We start from the raw sequence: 12,896 nt of genomic DNA, 5'->3' as shown, positions 1-12,896 counted from the left end.
GGGGAACCCTGATATAGTATGCCGCGTCGCATGGCTGATGGAGTGTATCGATGAAGCAGACAAGCAACGTAATTATCTCATGACAGTGATGAGCCTGACAGTTCATCAGAAATATCATCAGTGATATTTCGGACACAACCGGCAGGTTTTCATTTCGCTGACGCCTTCGCTTTCATTGGTCAGGAACTACAAATGTGACAAGTGTAAAGCTTTCCCACGTGTGCCAATAACCTTCACGCCTACGAAGCATGGAAGGCCTGGCTGGCTGTCTCTGTAGGCAGGGTGTTTCACCTAAAGCATTCTGATGTTTTTAAAAGAGGGTTTATTACCTGAAGACCGCTTTTTGCCGCACAGCATTTTCAGTGGCGTAGCGCATTACAAAAAAAAGCTCGGACGTGGTAACAGTAGGCTGGTTACCTAATGCTGAATAACTAACTTTTTAGCTTTTATTGTCACCTTCCTGATATTTTAAGAGGCCCGTAGCCCACCTTAAGTATCCTTATCTATATTAAGGCGGAAGCCTTTAAGGCCTCATCGTTGTAAGCAGCAGTTGTCGACAGATATGTCACGCTTTTCAATTGGTCGTGATGTCACAATACGCGAATTTCAAACGAGGCCAGTTGTCCTTTGGCTAGTAACCATGCAACCAATTCAAGGGGTGGTATAGTGATGCTCCAAGCACAATAAATAAATAAACAAATAAATGAATAAAACCGAGTAGGAAATTGGTCGAGTTGGGAAATCGAACCAGGGTCTCCGGAGAGCGAGACGAGCACGCTAACCACTCCGCCATGCCAGCTCGATGGTTTGGAGTGAACAAAGGCGCGTCTAGTGATACGGTATCTTCGTTCACACCCATCTTCCTCCCGTTCCTTACGGCGAGGTTCAGGTATCCACCGAGATATGCGAGGGAGATATATTTTCTTTCCTCAAAAAACAATCTACCGATGAGCAAGGGAGAGAGAGAGAGAATAAACTTTATTTCTAGTCTTTGAAGAGGAAGGCTCTCTTCTGGCGCAGGCGGGCTACTGTCGCTTGGTGGCCTTGATCTCTTGGATCTCGGCGACCTGGTCCGCTCTCTCTGTGACCAACTTTTGCTGCCACAGGTCCGAGCTGCACAGCGCGGTGTCCCACTGCTCCTCTGTGGTTATTCCGCTTAGAGGGTTTTTACTGCAGGCCCACATGATGTGGTTAAGGTTAGCATACTCTCCACAGCTTTTGCATTCTGCAGAGTGTATATCCGGATGAATTTTGGCTAGTATTGCAAGGCATGGGAATGTGTCCGTTTGGAGCTGCCTGAGAGTGGTTGCTTGCTCTTGCGTGAGCGTGTGGTCGGGAGGGGGATATTCCAATCTGCTTCTTTGATAGAAAGTCGTGATTTCCCTAAAAGTGAGTAGATGGTCCCTCGCTGAGCTGGCCCCGGGGTTTGGGAAACGCGTCTGGTCCTGCCCGCATAGTTAGTTCTCGGGCTATCTTGGTGACCTTTTCTTTGCCTAGGAGGCCTGAGTTTGCGGCCGTCGCTCTTGCACTGTCGCTCTTGCATACTGGCTGGCGCGGGCGCCGCAACCAACGTCGACATATCGGCTTGCCGGAGCAATGCGTTCGTCGCAGCTTGCCAGCAGCTGATTTCGTTCACTCAAGCCACGGCTGAGAGCAGCACAATCGTGGCGCGCGAATGCGCTAGTCGCGTGATTTTTTTTTTGTATTTCGCTGGCTTTCTTTGGAGCTCGGAAAAAAGGTACACATGAGGCTTTCTTTATCGCAAATCAATGGAATGGGGATTTCTGAAGGCGCTCTCCAACTTTGCTATTCACGTCGGCTGTTTAAAGTCAATATTTACGCATTTAAAAAAATTATCTGAATTGCTAATTAATTAATTGCAAAGGAAAACATTCCCTAAGGTGCGCAAGCCGATTTATAGCTGTATGTAAGTTGTTTCCCTGGCCTATCTCAAATATTTTATTTTTAACCCTTGGCTGAAACTTGGGCACCCTGTATATCTTACGCTTATTCCAGACAGGCGTTTGCTGTTACCAGACGATTTTAAACCTCTCTTAAAGCAATGTATTGAAGACAAGGCTTAATATAAGGCCGAATAAGCAAAGTACGTTCTAGATGCGAGATGCAAAAACGCAAGTTCTAAGCGCGCGTTTTGCCGACATCATTGTATGGAACGGTGCCAATATTAACGGCGTACTTCTCGAATGGTCTGGAGCGTTTAGAATGATCGCTTCTTTTCTCTATACAGTGGAGTGGGATTCACAAATCATCGGCTTCTTTTCGGCCAGAAAGGAGAACTAAACATTACCTGGCGCAAATGCGGCAAGATCCATAATAAAATGACGGTGCCAAGGTGTTATGAGCCAAGGCTTATAAACACGTGCGTGGCCAAACTGTCTGTTGCTATACGGGAAAAAGAGGTAGCATATCTGGACAAGTGCTTTGCGCCTTGATAGCCGGAGCTGGCGGTGACTGTTGTGTTTAGTTTTGTTCTTTTAGTTTTCGACCAACGATTTTATCGCACTTTCTTCCTTTATAATTCTACGTGTTTTCGAATAAACTTCCAGTTGTTAGTCAGCGCTCGTGTCGTCTACTCTTTTTGTCCGTGTTTTTCGCGCTAAATTTTTGCAAGATGTATGTTAACCAACTCGCCCAATATGCAGTACTGTTTAAAATGACGGTATAGGATGACGGAATCCTTTGGGTTGCTAAACCGCCTGTAGTCCTTTCAGCATTGCGAAACCGATTGCATAGGAAAATTTTACTCCCAGCAAGTTAACCTTGAATTGGAGTTGATTTTGAGGGCACAACGGCGTCTTTTGGCACAAGAGCACTGTGAATGAGGTTTTTCCTTTGCACAAATTGGTGTCAAACACCCATTCTGCAAGCGTTGCACCCTATAGAAATCGAGCACTACGCAAGGAAAAAGCTTTCAAGTAACCGATGGTTACCCGGCGGCAATGGGTTCTAATCCCGCACTTCTCAAACGACTAACCCATCGACATCGTTAAAGCCTAAAGTGACCACTTTCGAATCACGTTACAAAACAAAATCAAAGGCACACATGTCTTGCACAGGCACCTACGTACTGCCTATAAAATGGTAATGCGCATTGCGAAATAATTTGATAAATGATATCAAAAGGATTATCTGATTTGGCAAGCACTTATGTGGGAGCATAAAAACAATTATGGAATATACTGTTGCATTGCCAACCGTGTATGGGTGCGGAGGCCTTCGTCAGACAAGTCAGCCTTTTGCCTCAGCTCCTCTTTCCGTGGAAAGAAATAAACTGAATTGAATTGAATTGATTTGAATAACGCGATTGGCACCCGTATATAAGCTAAAGCATTATAGCCCGAATGCAACCCCCCGGATTCTCGGAAATCTAAAGCCCGGAAACGAAAAGCGCTAATTATTTATCTCTGTTCACAGTGCGATAGATATCTGCCATCTAGAATTTTCACTGAGATAAGCGCGGCACCCAAGTGACTACAGGTTGTAAGTACTTAGATTCCAGCAGAATCCGTCCTTAAAGACAAGGTTCACACAGGTCGTCCTGCCTCTTAGTTTACACCATAGCTGGAGACGTGTTTTGAGGAAGCAATATCTACGAATGTATCAGTTAATGTGATGGCAGCTGCTTACGTATTTAGTATATCGCTCGGAGCACTTGTTCGTACCCTTAACGCACAACATGTGCTGTATGAATGTGTGTTCCAGGTTCATCGCACGTTAAGTGATAAAATGCACGCAAGACGTCCGGGTGACCATAATGAGAGCACGTCCTGCGTCAGTCTTTCTTGTATACGTCTTGCTGTAGCGCTATTGCCATTTCAGCTTCAAACAAAGCATAATGAAAGATATTTAGGCTTTTTAAGAGGAAAAAGAATATTACAGAATTTTCTCGTCACTGACGACTCATGCGCTCCCCATTCTTTGTAAAAACTGATCAAAAGTTAGTTGAATTTACGAGACCACAGTTGTCGCAGAACCGAGTTAAATGGAAGTCAGTGTAAGCGCCGTTCGTCGGCAATGGACTTGGTTAAGCAGATAATGGTGATGAATATCTTCGTTTAAATGAAGCCAAGGCACACGTACCAGCATTCATAGCGATATAAAAGCTAACTTCAACTGAAAGTAGACTATACTGGGCGCGTTATAAAATAAAGAACGTGTGCAAAACTGAATGACACTGTTATTTGTACTGCTTTCGAGGTTAGAAAAAAGACACTGTAATTAAACTTTCTTAATAGCGAATGAAGAGCACACGAGCTTCATATGACATGAAAAAAAAACGTTCATATGTTGCCGAGTTTTTCTGCGCTAACTATCACAAGGCTGCACATGAAGCAGCTACAGAGATGAAGCGGGAGCAATGAAAGGTAATTTTGAGGTGGAAAATAAAATGGTAGCAAAACAGATGTTTGCGGCACAACTTTCATTTTCTTGTCACCATCTGCGGTGCAGAGCTCATTCGGCGGATTCGGCAAATTCCATTTATTTCTGGACAGTGTATGTGATGGAGTCGCGTTGTGTCTGTCATATTGACGGATTAGAAATGCCCCGAATTTTCTCTAAACAGATGAGTTTGACATTATTTGTGCCATGGGCATTCTTTGTGCTATTCATGCTTGTTTGTTGAGCCCTCATACTCGTACAAGCTTCCATTTCTTTAAGTCTGTAATGAGGCGACGCTTGGCTTGCGAATATAGTTCGTTCTACTTAATGTACCGCTCAGGCTCAAGAATGAAGCAGCTTCCTTCGGGCGCAGATTTAAAGGTCACGTGACACGTGCCTCGGACCGAAGCGTATTTTTAAAGAGTTCTGTGCGCTCTTCAGAGGTGCGCAATTTTTGAAATGCGTTCCAGATGAAAACCATTTCCTGAGCCACAATGCCGAAGATGTTCTTAACCCTGAAATTCAAAAATCTACCAAGCTTTTGCCAACAACTAGCTAAAACAGGGCGGTATTTCAGCACAATATTATTGATGCTCGGAAGGGCATTCGAGTATTTCGTTATTAGTGCAGGGAGCCGCTCATTAAACGGTTCTTTTATTAACTACATCACCTCATTTTCGAGTGGTTGACCGTTAAAGCATTATTAATTGAGTTCTGGGAATGCTTCTTATAAATTAGGCTGTTTTTTACTGAGTAGAGGTGTTTCAATAGTCGTCATTGTCGGTACCTATTATTGTAAGGCTCGTTACCTGTCTTAAAAACATGCCTTCGTTAATATGTCTCGGATCATGGCTAGGAGTTTAGACTGCAGCAACCCAATAAAAATATTTGCAGAAGTGGGTGCGAAAGGAGTGCCACATGTATGCCAAATACTTCTAAGTATTAAGAGGAATCAAATTTAAAATAGTAAGGCGTAAGTATCAATTCAAGTAGTGATATATACACTTCTGTTTCATCAGGGTATGTACTGTAACGCGTTAGCGTTAAAGGCCCTGTGTCCCAGAAACCCTGATACACGGCCCTGTGTCGGCGTTTACCGGCGGCGTGGCCGAAACATTAAGCCTAACTGACCGGTTCATGAAGTCACAACCTGTTACATCGTAAGCTCCCGCCAAGCTTGTGCCCCGATCCATGAACCACGTGAATGAAGTGTAGGCAAACCGCGTTACAAAATTTCTCTTTCCTTAGTACTGTAAACGCACTGGGGGTCTGTTGTCGCTTCGAACGATGTAGCGGAACTTCGCCGGTATCCACTGGAGTGTTATCTTGCGGCGGTTCTTGTACTGGCAGCCGCACTGGTGGCGATATCTGCTGCGGGGATGGCTCGGTTATTCCATCGTGCTCTTGAAGCGTGTTGAGCACACCTGATCGATGTGCCAGCGTACGAGCTCATTAGGTGGTATCTATCGTGACCATTAGGTCGCCGGACACGCATGTCGTTCTTCCCGCTGTCCGCGTCTCTCCGAAACCGTAATTACGGGCGTAAACAGCAACGTCAGCTCGCAGTAGCTACTCATCTGTTTGCGTGGATCCTGCACGAACGAGAGGAAACAATGTGTCCGAGCGGGATCGGGTACGGTAGCCCGAAAACTGTTCAAAAGGAAATTGTCTGGAGCTGAGTAACTCATATTGACGAAATTAGAAGGCGCCGACCAAAAGAAAGGATGAGAAGACGTTTCGGCTCCCCCACGGGAGCCTTGTTCACAATAGTGTTTCCATCAAACACTAGACTTCAAGCATATTCGCCAGGCGTATGGCCAACCCATCATCACTGAGACACGACGCTATGTTTCGTTGACAACCCGGATCGCAGCATTCAAGGGGCACCTCAAGTTCAACCTCGACTGCAAAGCCCAAGGTTTGATTCTCCGTTCCTTACTTCTGCATCGGCCGGTTTGCACAAGATTTGGGTTGAGCGTAGTTTCAAAGGCGGAACGACAGCTTCTACAGGCCAGGATCCTGGAATGCAAGGACAAAATCAGAAAATTGGAAAATGATGTATTTTTCGCAAGACGACGGTTAGAATTCAACTGTCCGGAAGAATTCACTAGCATACAACTGCATGCAAACTTCCAAGCTGGCCTTCGTTCGCGACAAGCTGAGCTTGCTCACGAGAACAAGTTGGAGAGGCTTAGGCTGTACCGGGGAAATATTTCCTCGGATGCCCCCAAAGCGTTTGTGCGGAACCTTTCCTGCTACCAGCCGAGCAAGGCGGAATTGTCTGTCTTGAGCCTGGGCCTGAATTTCAACACTGGTCCCGCCCCCGACGCCAGGAAGGTTATATGTGCTGCAGCGAATGCTTTAAACCAGGTTGAACCGTCGCGTCGAGAAGAAGCCCGCACATGAGTGCTGAGTGCCCTTTCCAAGCTACGCTTGCATTCATCGATCTCTCCCCTTACGCGCCAAGAAAAAGAAGCTATTACAAGCCTCCGTACTAACCCAGATATTGTGATACTTCCGGCGGACAAGGGGAATGCCACTGTGCTTCTAGATAAGGGCGACTACAAAAAGAAAATGCTGGCCCTCTTGGAGGACGGTAGCACTTACGCTCGTCTCGCTCGAGATCCGACGGCCAAGGTGCAGAGAGAACTACAGAAATTGCTGCCGATGTCTTTCGAATGGTGCCCCCGCAGCGTAGGTCGCTGTACTACTACCTCTTGTGCCACAATGGCTCAGCCCCGGCGATCTACGGCCTACCACAAATTCACAAGCCTGACGTCCCTTTGCGCCCCATAGTGGATTTCACGCGTTCGACGCTTCAGAATCTGTCCAAGTTTCTGCACAAAGTTATCTCTCCTCTCGTCGGCAGGAGCCCTACACACCTATGCAACACCCATGACTTCATCGAAAAGGTTCAAAACCTTGAAATCAACGCCGAAGAAATCATGGTTTCATTCGACGTAAAGTAACTCTTCACGAGTGTGCCGACTGACCTTGCCGTGGAAGTATGCACAGCCGCCCTTGAATCAGACCCATCACTGCCAGAAAGAACACCGATAGATGTGCATGACTTGACCCGCCTTCTCAGATTCCCCCTGTCAAACACGTACTTCACTTTCGAGGGTGTCCCGTTCAGGCAGATTCATGGAGCCGCCATGGGTGCATCAATTTCCGTGACGGTCGCCAACTTGACCATGGAAGAAATCGAAGGCCGCGCCCTTGCGTCCTTCACGCCTGCCCCGAAGGTGTTCCTGAGGTACGTGGATGACTGTTTTTGCATCCTGAAGAAAGAAGCATTTACATGACTTTGCTATTCACCTTAACAGCTGGAACCTAGCATACAGTTCACCGTTGAAGAGGAAATCGACGGCCATCTCCCGTTTTTAGATATTCTCGTTTCGAGACAGTCCTCACGTCTAAATTTCACTCTTTACAGGAAACCCACGCACACCGGCCGTTATCTTCAATTTAATTCCGTTCACCCTGATTGCCAGAAACGTTCCGTGGTGTCTTCGCTTCTCCGACGAAAAGTGTGTTCTAGAGGAGAAGACCGGATTGCTGAAGGTGTACGTGTACAGTGAGACTTGTCCACCTGTGGCTATCCTGAACACGTCATGGACTCTGTACAGCGTCAATTGGAACGTTCCAGGCTGCAGGCAAATCCCGTAACCCAAAAACTAGCCGCGATTCCCCATGTCCCTGGCATCAGAGAACCTTTGGCGCGCATATTACGGTCATACAATGTAAAGACCGCGCATGTACCCGCTCGAAAGCTGAGGAGTCAGCTTGTGCACGTCAAAGATAAACTGAAGAAGGAAAATTTCCCAGGTATTATTTATTCGATCCCATGTGCGGACTGCCCGTCTGTGTACATTGGCGAGTCGGGTGACTTTGAGCGGAGACTGCGTGATCACAAGAATGACGTCAAAACCCGGCGCGCAGATCAAAATGCGCTTGCCGAGCACTCAGCATCCGCCAAACACAACATAGACTGGGCAGAGGCACGTGTGATCGAAAAAGAAAAGGACAAGATATCATGCCTCTATCTGGAATCACTGATTATCCAGACGACAGCGCATACGCTTAATCGGAATGACGGGAACTTGTCCCCAATCTACACCAGGTGCCTGGGTTCGCTCTTGCGCCGTGTATAAAATGGACAACGCAGCTACGTTCTGCCTCATTGTGAACAAGGCTCCTGTGGGGGAGCCGAAACGTCATCTCATCCTTTCTTTTGGTCGGCGCCTTCTAATTTCGTCATGTACCATCCCGACCAGACGGGTTTCCGTCAAACACTAGACTTGAAGTGGCTCATATTGTTGTTACAAAGAAGGCGATCCAGCTTCTCTTCTAGTCTGCCGTTGCCCATTCTCTTGAGGCCGTCTTTAATTGTATGAACTGCCCTTTCCGCTAACCCGTTCGACTGACGTTGCTACACTGGTGTACGCATAAGCTTATTCCTTTGTTTATTTATTATTCCTGAGAGGTCCCTTGCAGGATGTTACAGGAGGAGTGGGCATAACACGGTAAAGATAACTATACATTATATAAAATGCGAGACAGTAGTTACATCGCGCGAAAATGCTTATGCTTGCGAGAAGCTTGCAGGCAAAGCAACCTCCCCAGTGTGCTTAAACTACATAAGCAAAATTTGTAGTAACCGCGTTTTCGAAATTCTAAGAACTGATATCCATATTATCTACGGTGGGCTACAATACTTTGAATAATTATGGAGCCTAGCAATAATAGGCAAATACCTAACTATTCAATATTAGTTAACCAACCTGATAGTTGGCAATGCTTAATTCTGGTTTGGTTTGGCTTGGTTTATGGGGTTTAACGCCCCAAAGCGACTAAGGCTATGAGAGACGCCGTAGTGGAGGGCTCCGGAAATTTCGACCACCTGGGGATCTTTAACGTGCACTGACATCGCACAGTACACGGGCCTCTAGAATTTCGCCTCCAAAGAAATTCAACTATCCTAAAATACTATGCAGAATATAGCGCTTTTCTAACTAAGAAAGGCAATTAATAAAATTGTGCAAATTTCCACGTGAAACACTCTGTATATGCTCTATTGTCAACGCGTGGAACTGGCGCGGTGAAAGACATGAATTCCTGCTAGCGTGCGCGCATTGGTCGCAAGCGTCTTAAGGACATGTATATATGCAAGGTTTTTGCGCTCAAATATAAGGTATGTGGGGTTCGAACCCAAGACTTCGACTTCGAGGGGCACGCTATTCAGCGGCCACAAAGCTCGTCGGTTTAAGTGGGAGAGAAGTGGGTCTGGTGAATGCGTTGGGGTCTTCGACTTGGTGCGTGCATTCTGATGCGTGCATAGTCAGTTATGACAACCCTAATTATTCATACCGTAATTCAACGAGATAATATCGATTTCTGATATGCTTCCTTGCTCTTGAAAGGTTTGATGCGTGTGTATGCGGGATGTATCGGTGTGTAAGTTGTGATCCCGAGTGAGTGTGCCGCCATGTGATGATGCGATACTTCCCTGACATCTATCAATGCCTGGAGCTCGATGGTCAAGACGACACCATATTTATAGATTTTTCTAAACCACCTGACACAATACCTCACTACATACTTCTAAAAAAGGGAAATTTATTCGAAACATCACTCGCCTAGTTGGCAGTATTTCTAGTTTCCTCACTCAACGTTCACAGTTCGTTTCCATTAACAACGCTGAATCCCCTGCTATCGATGTAACTAGAGTCTCCCAAGACTCTGTTACACCCCGCTACTCTATTTGCTTTATATAAACCACCCTCCCTGCAGCATCACATCTCATATTCGCCTCTGCACCGATGATTGAGACTTGTACTGTCCCACTAGTAACCATCAGGACCACAACCACCTTACTGACTCCTTCTGAAAGTGGCAGATGAGTAAACATCCAGAAAACTGTTGTCCTCATTTCCACAAACAGACAGCCTCCTTCAATTTTCAGTTATTCATTAAACGGCTCATTACTAAATAGAGTGTCTAGTTTGAAGTTCCTTGGAGTAACTTTTAGGAATAGCATGTTATAATCTGAACACATTGATTGAATCTACAGTAAAGCCTTGAGAAAGCTTGGGTATCTACGTTGTATGTTGTCTAGGGCCCCTAAAGAAACAAAATTACTCATGTGCAAGTCTATAGTCCGTCCTCTTCTTGAATATGCGTTCGTGTGCTGAAGCGCGAACTCGGCAACTAAAATCAGGAAACTTCATGCTGTGCAGAGGGAAATATTTTGTTTCATCTTTCAGCTATATGAAGATAATTTCGCACTTTTACAGGTATCAGTAAATTTAACTCCTCTCTTGGAACGTAGCCGCACTGATTCTTCAAAGTTCTTGCATTACATTATTCATTCTCACTATAACCGCTCGCAAAAGACTTACCTAACGTTAGCCCAACCAACCTCATCAGGAAGCTACCACCCGCAAAGCATTGCACCTTTCTAAGCGCAAACTATCTTATATAAATACAGTTTTTTCCCTTGAACAATAGCTGATTGCAGCTGCACCAGCCACGCACTTCCACTGAATAAGCTTCTTGGCCGCTTTTAAGCTAGTCAGTGTATTGTTTGAATGCCTGCGTGCATGTTTTCATATTGCATGCGTGCCGCATTTGTTGTTTATGTTCTTTGGTGTTGCCTCGTAAGTGACTAGCGCTGTGTACTTGTATACCGACTCCTGCCACAGCCGAGAAAACAATAAGCTGCAGAGATGTAAATAAATGAACTACTCTGCAATATGCTCTGGAGAAATGTCGACTTTTGAGCTGGAGTTTATACAGCATCTTGTATAAACTCCTTAACATTTTTTTATATTTTGTTGCTGTTTTGTGATATCGTTTTGCCATTGTAAGTACTTGCTCTGCGTTTAAGGAATAAACGGTCAGTGGCCACTAAGCGCTTGTACTATCTGTTCTGTGTACGTGCGTCGTTGTTTCGCGCTATTTTTTTTTTCAGAGAAGCACATGCACTAGCACGAACGACGAAATGTCTATGCAGCATTCCCTCTATCGCTGGGAAATAACATGCGGGTTGCATATCCAAGTTATTAATTAAGGCTACTTGCTTATTAACAGTGAACTATTCGCCCATTACATTCTTCCACGCACATAGTGTCTGCCATGTCATGCAATCTACTTGCAGAAAACATATTTTGGTGTGTTTGGTGGCTTTATGCACAAATATCGAGTAACATCAAAAGAAAACATGCGCAAGGTAAGTGCAACTTCAACGAGATTAAAATAAGTATAACAGAAATAGAGAACCGACCTTAAATATTCTGGAAATTTTGAATAGATTGAGAAATTATTATGACATTTAAATTTAGTTTTAAAATACACTGTAGTAGAATGGAATGGAAAATGAATTCAGTTTGCCCTAATAATACATTCTGAAATGCTCGAGGCTACTACTGATTTCTGACACCAACCATAATACGGCTTCCAACAAAATTTGCTCACACAGATGTACGTTTTCTTTGCAAGTTCACCAAGGTGGTACATTGTGAGCCTGAATCGCTAACAAAGGCTGCACAAAAAAAACAACCCTTCTCTTGGAAGTAATTCGAAAGGCATTAGGGTCGGGGAAAGTTCTGAATCTATGGAGTTTGCAAACATACCTGGTAGGAAGACAGCGCAAAAACGACAACCACAGGGGAGGACAAGGCACAAAAAAACGCTTAGCGTTCTTTTTTGTCTTGTCCTCCCCTGTGGTTGTCGTTTCTGCGCTGTCTTCCTACCAACTGTGAATAACCAACTAACCCAGCACCATGTTTTATTGAAATTGCAAACATAAGCTTTCTCGAGCATTGAGACGTCTGAAACATAAATATTTACGCACATATAGAGCTTGCTGAATTTCATGGACAGAAGAAACTTTCCATCCAACCGCATTTTCCTATTGCAATCGCAACTCTCGATTTTTGAACAAATTGATTTTGCCTGATAATTTTCTATAGAAAGTAAAAGGGCTTACGAGATGATACTTTGATTATGTTCTCAATTTTCAAATGTGAGTGAATGAGCCTCTAGAACAGATTGAAAAATTGTTTTAAAGCACGACAGAATTCAGCAATTCTGGTATTGCCCTGCGACCGGATAATGAGAATATCATGTTTTTACTTCACAAGTGTTATGACGAATCCTTCAAAAGCAGCTCGTGTTTCTAAACATGAACCTGCTTACTGACTTGGTGCCAATCAAAACCTAAATTAAAACCTGTCAGACTTGCGGCCTCTTTCACAGCTCATGCCACCCGTGGCGTGTTGGGCAGCCGTGTCACGCTGTCAGAATGGAAAACAGCGTTTTGAGGAGAATCTGGCACATGCCCTAAAAAAATATTGGTCTTTGCATAGCTTGGTTTCGTCTTACCTGTGGGCCAGAAAAGTTTCAGTGTACCTGTTTTTAATTATCTACACGCTGCCATTGTCGTGCGAGAAACACGCATGACAAGGAAGATGTTTTCTCAGAAATCAGTGTTC

The sequence above is a fragment of the Amblyomma mixtum genome, chromosome 10 (assembly GCF_055824585.1).
Source record: "Amblyomma mixtum isolate Tamu chromosome 10, ASM5582458v1, whole genome shotgun sequence".
Classification (NCBI taxonomy): Eukaryota; Metazoa; Arthropoda; class Arachnida; order Ixodida; family Ixodidae; genus Amblyomma; species Amblyomma mixtum.
The sequence above is the reverse complement of the archived record's forward strand: the minus strand, read 5'-3'. Positions refer to the sequence as shown.